This window comes from Lycium barbarum, chromosome 11 (genome assembly GCF_019175385.1).
Source record: "Lycium barbarum isolate Lr01 chromosome 11, ASM1917538v2, whole genome shotgun sequence".
NCBI lineage: Eukaryota > Viridiplantae > Streptophyta > Magnoliopsida > Solanales > Solanaceae > Lycium > Lycium barbarum.
In genome coordinates this window covers 96,853,985-96,869,676 of record NC_083347.1, presented here as the reverse complement: position 1 = coordinate 96,869,676, position 15,692 = coordinate 96,853,985, and positions in this window count along the sequence as shown.

Below are 15,692 nucleotides of genomic sequence, written 5' to 3'. Positions count from 1 at the left end.
ACGGTAGAAGTAGTTAGGTTCTTTTCCCCAATTGTTGTATTGATTGAATAGATGATTCGAATACTCATGTAGCGCTATATTTATAGACTTTGAACTTTCGAAAGCTTTGCGAAAGGAGAAAGCTATCATGGAGTGATTGCATTGTCTCAGTTCTGCTTTGAGGTAGGTTACAGTCTAGTTGAGTTAGACTTTAATTAGTTGATTGTATATGTTATGAAATTGATAGCAGAAGCATGATTAGGGCTTTAGACATAAAGTGTTGTTGGAAATTCCTTAATTGATATTGGTTAGTTGATTATGTGATTAACTATTATGAATGATAAAGAAGGAGTTAATGAATACTCTTCTTGTTGACTTGAAGTAATCCCTTTTTCATGTTGTTAATGAATTGATTCATGAGTCTTGATATGACTTGTGAAATGGTGACTTGTGTTCCTTGATATTGACTTATTGATTGTTCACATTCCTTAATTTATTGTGGAATGGAAATACATTGTGATGTGAAAGATAATATAATTATGAAAAGGCACATTTGATAGGGGGTGAGGATATGGCCTAGTTATGGGCTCATGATTCGAGGTCAGTTCCGGAGCGATTGGTACATGGACACCATGGGTCCCCTGCAGGTCATGGCTATTTGGGAAAACATTACCATTTAGCATGTGCGTACGGATATGTGACAGAGTGAGATAATTCGTGAGATACAGTTGTGTTGGTGATTACATGATTTGAGTTACTTTTATTGATTGTTGGTTTTATGGGCTTATCTTAATTCAGTGGGATGATTCTTGTTGATAATTGCTTGTGGTTATGTGTTGTTGTGCCTATCTATCTATTTTATTGATTTCGTGATTTTATGAATGATATTAATCTTAGTCGGCCTATGATATCTATCAGTACATAGTGTTTGTACTGATACTACCTTGCTGCATTCTTTTGAGTGCAGATTGTGATCCAGAGACGTCTACCAGACCTCATACTTAGCGTGAGGCTAGTTTCGATAGATTTGAGGGTGAGCTCTTGTCCATGCCAGGCCACCTAAAGATCTTCCTTATTTTAGATATCTATTCACTTCACAGATTTATGTTTATTTCAGACAGTTGTTCAATCTTTAAACAGTTATGTTTTAGAGTCCTTGTACGATGACTTTCGGATTTTGGGGTTGTAATAGTTAGACTTCCGCATTTGTTTATTATTTATGGAATGACTAGACGTTTGGATGATTATTACTTTGCTTATATTTTTGATATGTCTAAAAATGGCTAAGTAATTGGTAATCGTTGGATGGTTGGTTAAGGGGATTGGTTTGCCCACTAGGTGAATTAGTGTGGGTGCCACTGACGGCTAATTGGGCCGTGACATTATTTAATAAACTGTATTGATATGATCTTTTTGAAAATTTTCCATAGTTGTATTCATCCTAGAACAACACAAGTGCTACTGATTTTGGTTTTAGGCTATAGAATATTTATCCATTTTATTGCAGATTGACATGAACAGTTGTAAGCCTAATAGGAATCAAATGCATCAGATATAATTTATGTGTAATTTGATATATGCTTAAAATGCTATATTTCTGATGCATTTTTATCCTTTGCCATGTTCTGTGCTATTGTCATGTTGATATACCTGAAATGTACATGGTATACATGGTTTGTATACACTTCTGTGTATACTGCGGGGTATATTGTGTATATCAATAAGGTCTGGGAGTAATCCTCAATTTAGATGTGTTAATGTGAATATTGCTTCGGGCCATGCCTTTTTTCATTTATTATGTTGTCACTTAAATGGGCATGTTTCCCCATCTTTTAGTTGATTCATATTGCTACTGACATTTGGGCCTTGCCCCTGCGTGTTATATCTTTATGGGCCTATCTGAACTCTTTTAGTATGATTATTTCATTTAGTGTAAAATGCATTTGAGTTATGCCTGAACCTTTCTATGTGGTAATCCTCTCTTAAATTCCGATTAGTTTAGTCATTTAAGGCCTAGATACTTTCTAACCCACTACCCTTCTTTTCCCCTTTGTGTGTCTTGGGATGAATTCTTTGGGCCACTTCCTTCTTGAAACCTGTTAGGCCTGAGGCCTAACCTTCCTTCTTTGATCGAGTCTGAATCTGAATAAGGGAAGCAAATATGTCGATGGGCCACCCATATGTAAAAGTAGGCAACTGGTGGACTTAGGTGGGCCCACCAGCCTAACTATTCTTCTATATTCATATATATATATATATATATATATATATATATATATATATGTGTGTGTGTGTGTGATCTTATATATTATTTTTATACTAGTTGTATATTGTAAACAACAATTGTACATATTGAAACGCTTATGTATGGCAGAACTTAGGAAACTGCCTAATTACTAGGAAGTCGCCTCAAATGATTTTCCAAACTCGGCTAATTCCTAAGTTTCAGCATGAAAATTGGTAAATTAACTTTGTTCCAAACCTTTTCAAGTATAAAAAATCAAAATTGATAATGTGATTAAGTTAAGTTCATCTTTTAAGAAGCAAATCATATTTTTTGGGCCTTATGCCCTTTGTGAAATTTGCAGAACTGAGGTTAATGTTTTTAGAAAAATTGGAAGTTGAATATTCAAAAACGTCAAAACAATATGGACCCTTTTCTTTAAACTTGTTTAAACTCGGGATGTTTTCGGAAAGGAAACAAGACTTTTTGGGGCCAAAAGCCCAAACATAAGGCCAAAAACAAGAGGAGATATTGGACCAATTTGAGATAAGTTGGCTTTGGTAGGAATATGGTTGAACAATTTGAGCTTCAATAAACTAAAAAAGGGACATAATAAACTCTTCTATATACTTATACTATAAAAAAGGAGATATACTCCGCTTACTTTACTATATATGTAATAAAACTTATAAGAACTAAACTCATATCATTAGGACAAAACTATTAGCAACTCTACTCGGAAAAAATCCCGAATGTGTCTTGGTCCGAAAATGAAATGAGTTGAACCCTCGTATGAATTTTAAACCAAAACCCTTTTTTCAAAGGGGACATTTTTGCCAAAAAATAGAATTGATGATAAGCATGAAAATTTTGCAAGAAAGGAAATACTTTAAGAAAATAATCACACATTGAAGCTCGTAGGTCAACTATATTCTACGGATCCTTCATACTAGGGTGCTTAAAAGCTTCCCCAGGGGATCACCAAAAACCCTTGCCTCGAACTCTGGTTTAAAAGGTTTTTATCTTGTTTCGATAAACCCTTTTTGCTCGATTTTCCTAATTTTCATTATAAAATTAGGTGGCGACTCTAAAAATACGAAATCCCATTAGAGCACCAACAACATCATAGTAGCTTTTATGCACCCGTGCAAAAGTGAACCGTAACAGATGGCGACTTCACTGGGGATTTTCTAGGTTCTAACCATAAGGATTTCAATATAATGATGATAAGCATGAAAATTTTGCAAGAAAGGAAATACTTTAGAAAATAATCACACATTGAAGCTCATAGGTCAACCATATTCTACGGATCCTTCATACTAGGATGCTTAAAACCTTCCCCAGGGGATCACCAGAAACCCTTGTCTCGAACTCTGTTTTAAAAGGTTTTTTCTCTTGTTTTGATAAACCCTTTTTGCTCGATTTTCCTAATTTCCATTATAAAAGTAGGTGGCGAATCTAAAAATACGAAATACCATTAGAGCACCAACAACATCATAGTAACTTTTATGCACCCGCGCAAAAGTGAACCGTAACAGATGGCGACTTCACTGGGGATTTTCTAGGTTCTAACCATAAGGATTTCAATATAATGTGATTTAATTGTGAATATTTGCTTATTTTTTTTACTTTCCTGTAAAATATAAAATGTCATGCATTTCATATCATCAATTCCGCCACTCCAGGAAAACAATATGATTTCAAAAGGGGTCACGCGGGCTTGCGGTCTGGCCTTCACTAAAAAACCTGAAACACCCCTTTTTTGGAACACGTTAAATGCGGAGTTGGTGTGCGGTCACCCAACAACCGGCAACGATTCACCCTGAGTAGTCCGCTCGGGATTAAGGTCTTTTTCAAAAACCCACTCTTACATATGTCTGGGGTAGAACTAAGCCAAATCCAAAGATGAGCTAGAAAGTTTTTGGATATTTGAGATGTATCTAAAGCCCGTTAGGTAGACTACCTCGTGTCAAATACGGTTTATAACCCGAAAGATACCGCATCGCATTTATGTGCTAAATGGAAACATTTTGTGCGCCTATGTGCTAAACCATTGCCTATTGGAGGGGGGAGGGACATTAACCTTGCTTTTATTTTTTGATTTACAATTTGACATGGTGATTGAGGTACCCGACTTATTAAATATATAGCGGGGTAGAATGAACAAGGATAAAAGAGAGAAAATTACCTATCATTTAGGAAACCTACTCTCTATTATGATGATGAAGGATTGTAGGGAGCTAATTGTGGTGATTATCGGGTTTTGGGACAGAGATAGGATGGTTTTTCGATTTGGGGATGATGTGGAGATGGCCCCGACTTTGGAGGAGTTGCGAGATGTTATAGATAGTGTGGGGACTTGTTTGAAAAGAAAAAAAAAACCCGACAACCATGTCTTAATCCCAGAAAAGCCCACCCTCAACCAAATATTGAACATGTTATCCTTATCCCATGCCAATAGGACATTCGGTCGAACCATACCCTTTAGAGAGTTGTACAAAAGATTCGGTAATCCAAGTGTATTTGTGGAACACCCAACCGAATTCAAAACCTATGCCGAATGGGAAGCCACCCGACCTTTAGCCTTTGCCATTTTCTTTTTGGGACTCATGGTCTCCCCAAAAGATTGAACCTTAGCTGTAGACACCCGAGTCATCTCAATCACCTATGCTATCTTTCAAGGCATAACCCGAAATGACGAAACCAAATACTTTGACTTGACCCCCATCATCCTTGCCGATATATACCGAGCCCTGAGACTGTGTAGAAACCACTTTAGGTACTTCCAAGAATGCAACCTACTTCTACAATGGTGGATCCTTAAACACATGAACAAAGTCGAGGGTACCCAGTATTTGAGTAGGCCGGTAGAAAAGGATGACCTTCATAAAATTTACCCCAACTTCGGGAATCAAACCAAGCAAGGCTGGGCCTTAATCTTTTCCCGACTTAGGGAGGATAACATACAATGGATGTTCAATGACTTCATAACCGACACCGTTGTGGTTAAGGGAAGGAAATGCCCGTTCTTACCACTCATGGGAATTTGAGGGATTCGCCCTTATGCACCTTTTAGGGTCTTGAGGCAATTTGGTAGGACCCAAGTCATACCCCAAGTTGGAACTATGGAGGAGTTTATCATTGACTATGATGGTGACAAGATTCAGTGGGCCAGGGATTGTGTTCGAGAATAGAATGGTCGCATATCTTAGGGCACAGACACTTTAGCCCCCGATAGGTTTCATCCGGGTTGTGAAGAAGAGTATAGACATTGGTTGAGGGCTGACTTACAAGGTACTATCGCTCCTAAGCTCATCCTCTACAATTGTGTGCAAGACAAGGCCTCTAAAGCAGATATTAGAACTCGCTTGATCCAAAAAAGGGCCGATGACAGGGATGCTAAATACTTGGAAAAAATAGAGCACGATCAAGCTATCATAGAAAGCTTGAACCATGAGTTGGAGTTCACCCATGACTATTTGATAGAGATCGATGATCAGATGAGGAAGACTTTGGATGATATTGCACCGATGAGCTTTGCACAGAAAGGGTTTCTGATGGGTACCATGTTGACATCGACTCACCTCCACATCCAGACCGCCCTCCGAAAGGCCAAGAGGGCGAGAACCGATAGGGCTTCATCATCGGCTACTGGAGGACACTTATGTTGATTTATTTCTGTCTTGTCTTTATTTATCTTTTGTATCCCTTCAGGGAAGAATATTATTGTTGAAATTTATGATTATGGGGGCAATGGTGTGGTACAAATGGCACATTTATGTTTCAAACGATTAGAAAACCTTAGGCATGTGAGTAGTATATTTATTCTTATTGATTTATTGCTATGTGAATATGTCCTTTTGTGTTTCATATGTTTCATTTGAATAATTGATTGATCTCATGTACCAATCATCATCCCAAAGCAAAACAAACAAAGCACTTGAAATAACTCAAAACCCAAATGATTCAACAAACCCTAGTCAGTTTTCCCAACGGTTGCCATGAGCACCTCGGAGCACACTACTATCAAAAGGGAAAACAAAGGATCGCTTCGTAGGAAGATTCAAGATTTGGAAAGAAAAATCCGGGCGGTCAAAGACAAAATCAAGGAGGCCGACGAGTTAATGGATTCGACGGAAAGTCCGCCTAAGTAGTCCACTAGGTCAAGGCATCATCGAGAGGGCCTCTCGGATAAGGTCAAAGGGACATCCCACGGGTACATACCCCTTGTGACGGTTCATATTTTCACGGGCAGGGTTAGCGCTCGGAAAAGCTACATCGAAATCGTTGGTGCTATTTCAGACATTGTTTTAAAAGAGTCGCCACCCAATATTTAGGAAATTAGGCAAACAAGTTTTGAAGGGTTTCTTCATACACCATGAAAAATTCTTCTTAATCCAAAGTTCCAGGTAAAGGTTCTAGTGATCCCCTAAGGAAGGTGTTAGGCACCCTAGTATTGAGGATCCTTACTATACGGTTGACCTTCGAATTCCAATGTGTGAGTATTTGCATGAACTATTTATTTGGTGTTTATTTCCCGAAAAAAGTCTGTCATTTTGCATATCATTTTTTGAAAAGAATTGAATGTATTCCCTTTACATATAGGGTATTTAGGTTCAGATTTATAATATCCGGGTACAATTAGTTCCTTTCATATATAAGGATAATAGTAGTTTTTGTAAAGATAAAAAGTTCTTTTAAAGTATGGGACAAATAAATTTGTTCATGCTTTACTCATACGTGGTCCGGGTTAATCCGTTTAATACGTTTTTTAGAACGTCCTTTTCTAAAACTTTATGTTTACAAATAGTTTACATGGATTTAATTTACAAGAGTCTGTTTACATAATCAACTAACTTTTGGTCCTGGAATTTATCTTTAAAACCCAATTGTTTATAACATAAGAATAACGTTTTTTGACATGGGATTTGGCCCAAATTTATGCTCTTTTTTATAAAAATAAATATTAAGGTCTGTTGGGTTTTTGGCCCAAAATCTTATTTCTTCCTTTAATTACTGGGCCCAGCCCAAAACAGGTTTTCTCTTATCTTTTTTCTGAAAGAATTGTTAAATTGGGCCTAAAAATGTGATTTTAGGTTGGACCTTAGCCCTAAAAAATTCCTTAATCTTTTGTCTGAATCCAGTCCAGAAAATATGTGCGTTTTGGTACACAAATACACTACATATGTATAAATTTAAAAATCGCTTTTTTGACTGGTTGTTTAGTCCAAAGAAATAACTTATTTCTGGCATTTAAAGCATATTACTTACGCGCATTTTTGAAAACTATTTTTCTGTCTAGACTTGGAAAAGAGCTTTTGGAAAACTGAGTTAGCAAGGAAACATTCCTCTTTAAAGAAAAATTGTCAAGTCTGGTCTTTCTATGTTTAGGGAAGATGATAACAATATATTTTTTATTAAAATGAAACTAATCCTTTTCATTCCTTGATTGATTTTGGCCATTTTTTATTCTTTCAGAAAATGTTAATATTAATCTGGGTTTTTGAAAAATCACGTTGGGGGGCCTAAGGTCGAACTAAATGGCATATGCACCATTTACCTAAGATGCCTAGTCCAAACCATAAATGATTCCAATAATAGTGTGAGTTTGTTTTACAACATACAAATACAACACTTTAATTAATAAAGGAATAGCATGATGAAATTTAAGGAAATAGGGATATGCTAGGAGTGTACCGAACCCCTAATGGACCATTTTTACCTATGGTTGGGCCTTCATGTCATTCTCACCCATGACTGGGCCGTCAATAATATTAGCTTCCCTTTTCTCTCGTCGGACTTAACAGTTTTTGAAAGAAAATTTCCTATTGGGCCTTTGGCCCAATAAGGTGGCTAGACTCCGGCCCAAATGTCCAAGCAGTAGGAGGGGGAAAAGAAAAAGGAACCAAATTAGTCTATGTTTGTTGAACCTATCACTAGCATAATTATACGCATATATACACATGTATATTCAATTTGATTACAAGTGCACAATTAAAGGACTTGATCATACACTATTGGCTTCACTAAATTGCAACTCATACCATACCAAAGGGAAAAGGTTGTCACCACTCTTATTCCCGACGCCGCACAAGTTCCAAGGGGTTTCACGAACCCCAAGCATGACTGGACATCGGGGAATGGCTAAACCTATCCCCAAAACCACCTCAAACTCCCCAAACAAGTGTTGCCATAGTATGTAATCAGAGCCCCAAAGTTGTGCACAAGCATCATCACATAGGGAAGTAATTTAAATACAAAGAACATTAAAAGTAAACTCAAAGTCATGACAGAGAGACTGAGGCAGGTATTGTAATGCAATGATGTATAAAAATAACATAACATCTTCCAAATACTTAGTCAATAGGTGAAACAAACAAACATCCTCTTTTCCTTTGCATTTGGGGTTTAATGAAAACTGGCCCTTTTTTTCAATTAATCCTGAGTTGGGCCAGGCCCAACTACCTTCTAAAAGAGGACCCATTTGAAAGTTTAGAGCTTAGGTGAAGTTTCTATCTCTTTTACCCATGTATGCATGTTGTCTATAACTGGCCTATTCCCTTATATACACATGGTATACTTATGATATACACATATGATGTGTATACCAAGTATATACCCTATGTATATTCCTCTTCCTTTTCATTAGCTTATGTATATTTTGTGTATATCCACAATCTATATGTTTAACTTTAGGCGTCAAGATCATTTCATTCACCTAGTTAATCCTTGTCCCTTAGATCAGTGTCCAAATATATAAAGTAAAGCTGATTCAAGTCTAGTTTAATTCCTATACTTATCAAATAAATGATTCACTAGTTTCCCATGTTAGCACACCTCATAGTAGTAAGTGAGAGCTGCTTAATGTAGTAACAGAAACACCTTAGGGAGATGGAGGTAAAAAGAAGAAAATCATATAACTTAGGATCACCAAAATAGGGTTGGAACACCAAGAAGTCTGAACTAAAACAACATTAAATGAACTGAGACTGTGTAGTTCATATTCTCAGGAAAACCCACAGAAATGAACCTTTATCTTAGTCAAGCAGTAGTAAGAGCATATACACAACAAGATCTCATGTAAATTGCCATTTGAATAAAAAAAAAGAAATGAGCAACTATGTATATCACCAGTGTTCACAGAAAAAAGAATGGCATAAAATTTAAAACAGGTCTTTGCAACTCATGATTTTTAGACTCCTAAAAAAGTCACTTGTTATCAACAACCTTAAACTAGTCCATTTTCTCTAGAAAGAAAACAAAAATCACCCTATTGAAATAATCAGTTTCCTCTTCTTAACTTTCCCACCCCTTTCCATTTCTAACCCTTTGATAAAATGGTGAGATTTAATGAAGACCAATGCACCCTCATGACAGGAATGCCCCCCATGGTCCATAGGCTGTGTCATGACACCCCTTATTTGGAAGATAGGTACTATGAGTCAAGCTACGCTTGACTCTTCCCTGCCCCCTCTTTGAGGTGTCTTGAAAAAACCACCCTATGCCAAGTTGTTCAAACTATCTCAAGAGTACTCACAACATCCTCAAACAAAAACATCAAACCAATATCAGCTTACCACTATTTCATTTTTTAAACACAGACTCAGTATTCAGTTATTTTATCCTACAATTCTAAACATGATAGGGCTTTACACAGACCAGCAGTATGGAGACAAACCTTATTAGACAGAGTACAACTTTACCTTTTCAATCCAAATTTACACTACAATGCACGTTAAAATCTAAATGCAACAGGTCAAGTTCAAGAGTAAGGACTCTCACCAACCTTATGTTAATTAAAATGTCCTCTTCCCAAATTCAAAATAAGTCTAGCACACAGTACAGATAGGTCTAAACATAAATGTATCATACAGGTTTTTTGAACAAATTCATTCTTAAACAACACAAAGCAAACAAGTTGAACTCTAAAAACATGAATATAGGTCCTGATGGATAACTTACCCCTACGACTTAGTAAATAGTTGTTTTTAATCCTTTTAATTATGACAAAAATGTGAAAGACCCTCACACTTTGTTTTAACTTGGTTTCAATAGCATAAAATCTCAAGGATTCCCTAAGGCATAATAAACTCTTCCTAACCAATCCTAAGATCTCTGTGAATCCCACAGTCATGGGAACAAGGTTCAGGAGACAAGGAAACCTCAGGGTCCTAAAAGAGAAACATGATAGGGTGAGGTCGTCACCTCCCCATCCCTCTTCTGAGTCTTACTTTCAGTAAAATGGATCAAAGGCCCCACTGGTCGCTACCTCCTGTTCATGCCTAAGCTCACCTTTTACTCTCCCAAAGCAACCTCAACTCCCTACCTTATCCTTATGCCTAGTGGCAGTCACCAAGACCTTATGGTCAAGACTAGTTTGACACTGCCCTTAAACCAGATTTCATCTAAACACCTAGTTGACTACACAAGTTAAGAATTTCAATTAATTCAGTCTAAAGTCTTTACTATGCAGACTATTTTGAATTCCCTTTGGACATTAACACTTTGAAAAAGTATGAACATCCTAATCATTTAAAAGCTTAAGTTTAGGCTGAGCATCAACCCTTAGACTCAAACTGCTCCTTTTCACTAGTTGATTAATCATTTTTAATAGTCAAGAGCATATTAGGACTCAAGTACCCTTTTTAACCCTATTAAACCTTTTTTGAAAACTCAAACATGAATTAGACATGAAAAGGGGAGGGTCGTCAAGACTAGACCCTACTTAAATGAACAACCATGCCACACAATCATCCTTGTTGTATCTAGGTGTCCTGATCATTTTAGATGATTTTACAACTTTATAAACCTACACTAGCTTCTAATGGAGCATTTGGGAACATGTTACCAAATAAATGAACCTTAATCTCAACCTTCATTTTTAAAACTTCTATATCATATCCTAGAGTGTTATTGCTTCAACTTACCTTTAATGTGCATCATACAACTACTCAAAGTTATTTTTAGGCTAATCCAAACATATTCAAATAGATTTAGGTAGACTCAAACCCATTCAAATGCAAACAGACCCCTATAAGTATGCCTAGACTCTTTAAGCTTTATTTCAGTCTAATCATGATCCTTTATTTTATCCTAATCATAACTCATGCCATCTAATTGACATGGACAAAGTATACAGACCTTTGATAACAAATTGAAGGTTCAAACTTGACAAAGTCTCATTCAGGAAATAGCAAACTACCTTAAATGATTCAAGATAGATCATGACAATACCTTAGCCATCTATTACATTCAAATAAGCTCAGTATTGATTTAAAAGTTCACTAAATTACTATTACGAATCATGTAATCATATTTTGTCATGTTTAAGGTTTGAGCATCCAAACAGGAAACTTCAACATCTATTAAAACACACAACAATCTGTTCATCCATATCTATAGAACAACATCCATACATTATCTAATTTCATACATTCAGTCCATATTAGCAACTAACTACTAAGGTTAAGCATGTACTTTGAAAGTAAGGAAGTAATCTCTACTTCCAAACAATCTAATGAACCATAAAGATTACCTAGAACAACACATTATCACTTAATTGAGCCAAAAGTAATCCAACAAAAAGCATCAATCAGACCACTATCACATAAACTAACTACTAAATAGCAAAACAAGCAAAAGGATAAAATGTTACCTTTTTAAAGTGCAGTCGTGGTCAAAATTGAACTTGAAAGCGTTTTGTGCTTCCAAAACCACACTCAGCGACACCAGACTCGAAAAAAAGAAAGAAAATAAATTTTTAGAACAAAGAAAACCTCAACCCAAGTCAAAGTCTTTAAAAATTTTATACTAAGAGGCTTGAATTCGAAGTTTCTGGCCTCTTTTAATTTTTCCAATTTTTTCAAACTTTTTTCATGGTGAGGGTGGAGTTCTATTTATAGAACCCCAAAAATTGTTCAAATCCTCAAAGTGACGATGTGGGACAACTAATCTTTCCCAGAAAATGAACTTTCAAAGCAAATCTATGGCTTAAAACAACTTATCAATAAATGAACGGCCAGATCTGAGCCTCATTCGATTTGATCCAAACCCTTCACTCCCAACCAATGGAAATCAAGCAAATGAACACCATACGGCAAAAATCAAACACAATAATCAACTCTGACTAAGTAATTTCGAAGAAAAACAAAAAAAAAAGGAAAAGAAATTGTTACCGATTTTGGAAAGAAATAGGTAAAAGCAACCTTTGAATTAATTCTTTGCACATAAATGACACGGCAAAAGCTGTGTACTTCACACTTGTAATATTTCCATTTCTGGGATGAGAGAGAAGGGAAAAGGCAAGCGGCGACTTAGGGTTTTGCAAGAAAGAGGAAGAGAGAGAAAGGGGAAGGGTATAGGGATTGTTTGGAGTAAAAATAAAAATAAAAGGGGATTTACCCCCTCTTTATCTGCCTTGACAGAGTTGGGCCGGGTCTTGACCTGTTTTGGTCTGGAATCGGTCCAAAAAAAATTATATTAAGGCTCGCCATTTTTTTCGTAGTGTATACATATACATGTATACCTAGTGTATACATATATATAGAGAGAGAAAAATAGATAATTTGATAATTAGATAAAAATTAAAATCGATTATTGGTAATAATAGTTTAATTATAGACAAAATTAGGACATAATTATCCTATTAAAATAATTTAAAAAGGCCAACTGTGTAAACGGGCTTAAAATTGTGAATATGGCCTTAATTGATTTTAATCCAATTGATTATTTCAATGATGGCCACATTTGGCCTTAATTGATTTTAATCTAACTGGTTATTTCAATTATGGCCATATTTGGCTTAATTAGTAGATTTAAAAATTAAATTTCATTAATGACCTTAATTAATTTAAGCCAATGAATTTGGTTATTTCAATTAAGGCCATTAAGAGGCTAATTTTACAAAAATGGCCCCAATTTCCTTAAACCATGAATTGGTTAAATTAATTGTAGCCATAACAAAATAATTAAATAATTTAAACATCAATTGCAATAAGGACCACTTAATTGACTAATTTAAACATTTATAGGTAATTATAAATAATTTGGACAATTACACAATTATGCAAAATTAAAGATTAAAGGGTGAAATGGTTAACTATTTAAATTACTCAAACTCCTTGGATTGAAGGGAATAAAGTATTTGCTAATTTTAATTTTTTTGATAATTTAAACCGTTAAATAAGTGCTTATTATTTTAAAACAAAATACCCTCTTTCTTTTGATTAAATCTAACAAGCATCTCATAAATGCCATAAAAGTACCAATTAATTTCTAAATAAATTTGTGATGTCATGAAAAACCTTTCCATTAATTTAAAGGAGTAAAATATTGATCTGAATAATTTATAAAAATTATTTAAACCCTTTAAGGTGCACAACTCATTTTATTTATTTTCCAAAGACTCTGAGTGATTATAATAATTATGGGAGGTCAAAAATTAGGTATCAACAATTTCCCCTGCGGTGTTCGGGGATGGCGGGACCATCCCTGAACAATGAAATTTGACTAACCCTAATTTTTGACTGACCTAACTCATTTCACCCTTTATCTTTATGCAATTTCCACATGCGTGACCAGACCCTGGTTTCTAGGTTTCCAATATATCCCGGGTTATATGAGAATTCAGGCCACTTGTAGTTCGACTCAACTAAAGACTTTTTGAGTGTCTTGGAAGGAAAGTCCTGAGATCCTCAGTGTTGTGGCTGGGGTTCTTCTGGATGACTGTTAGAAGGTGACCGACTCTCTGGTCTTGAGTTTGCCTACATATCCCTAGTCTCTGGGAATCAGGTCACATGTAGTTCGACTCACTGGAGAAGAATATATCCTTTATGAGAGAATACCTTTAGAGTTCCCGGTGTGTATCCGACCGGCCGCGGTTTTTCAGTGAACAAAATAAAAACAAGACAAGTTGTGGCTGAGTGTGAAATTCGATGGCTTACAAATCTTGGCCAGAGAGCTTGACTCTCATGTGCACCCTATCTTGACCGGCTGCGTAAGAAAAATTTCACATTTGCTCCGCAATTTGTCTAGATATGGTTCAGTAAGTCGGCTCCTTTCTGGCGGTTGTGTGCCTTTTCCTGGACTTGACAACGTGCAGATATTCTTTGTGGAGTTTTTTTTTAAAATGAAATGGCCCTCTCGGCTATTCCCATAAATGGCCCTTTGGCAGTTTGTATGAATGGCCCTCTTGGAAATTTGTATGAATGGCCCTCTTGGCAGTTTGTATGAATGCCCTCTCGACGGTTTGTATGAATGGCCCTCTCGGCAGTTTGTTTGAATGACCCTCTTGGCAATTTATATGAATGGCCCTCTCGACAATTTGTATGAATGGCCCTTTTTGCAATTTGCATGAATGGCCCTCTCGGCAGTTTGTATGAATGGCCCTCTTGGCAATTTGTATGAATGGCCCACTCAACAATTTGTATGAATGGCTCTTTTTGCAATTTGTGTGAATGGCCCTCTCGGCAGTTTGTATGGATGACCCTCTTAGCAATTTGAATAAATGAATGGCCCTCTTGGCAATTAAATAAATGAATGGGCCTCTTGGCGTGCAAATGACAAATATGGCCCTTGTGGCTGGATAATCTTTCTTTCGCCCGTTGTATTGGCGTTAACCCTTGTGGCCGGATATGCCCTTTTGTATTTTCCATGGCCCTTTTGGTCGTATATATCTTTTTGTTCATTCATTGTGACCTTCTTGGTCTGATATATTCTCGTTATTCGCTCTCTGTGTGACCCTTTCGATCGAATTTGTCTTTATTACCCATTTTTTGCTTTGACCTTTTTGGTCCTTCTCTGCTGGGCTGAGTTTTTTCCTTTCAATTTTACTGTGGGTAAATCGATTCGTGGCGCGCCTGCTGTCGTTTTTTTTTTTTTTAAAAAGAAACCAGCATCCATAGAAAAATTGTGAGTTTCCTAAGAAGCCAATTAGCGTCATTGTCTTCCCGTTTGGTGTCTCCGCTTGATGCTATTTCGACCCCTTTTGGGGATGTAATTATGCTATTTTTTTTTGAAAATTCTGAGGTAAGAAAAAGAAACTTTATAAGATGTACGTTGTTTTTTTTTTCTTAAAATAAAGGTTTGCGTCGTTTTAATGTGTCATGACGTATGTTTTCTTCGAACGGGGTCTTCCGATTCTTTCCGGAGGTATGATTTCTGACTTTCGCACTAATAGAATTTTTGAGATCCTTCTCAAAAAATTTACCCCGATTTCAGGATTTGCCCTGAGCGACCCTTGCTTTGTCATGCTATGCATTCCCTCAAAAATTCTGCCCCAGTGTATTGCTTTACTTTGTCTCTTTCCTTGTTGACCATTTCTGATAGGAATTTTTGAGGTTCCCTAAAAATTTCGCCCCAGTGTATGGTTGATGCTGTCTGATTCTTGTGCTGATCCTTACAAGCTTGATCCTGTTAACTTTTCCTGCCTTATTGTCGCTGTGGTTTCCTAAGGGTTTCTTGTTTTTTCTTTTATGATGACCGAGCTCGA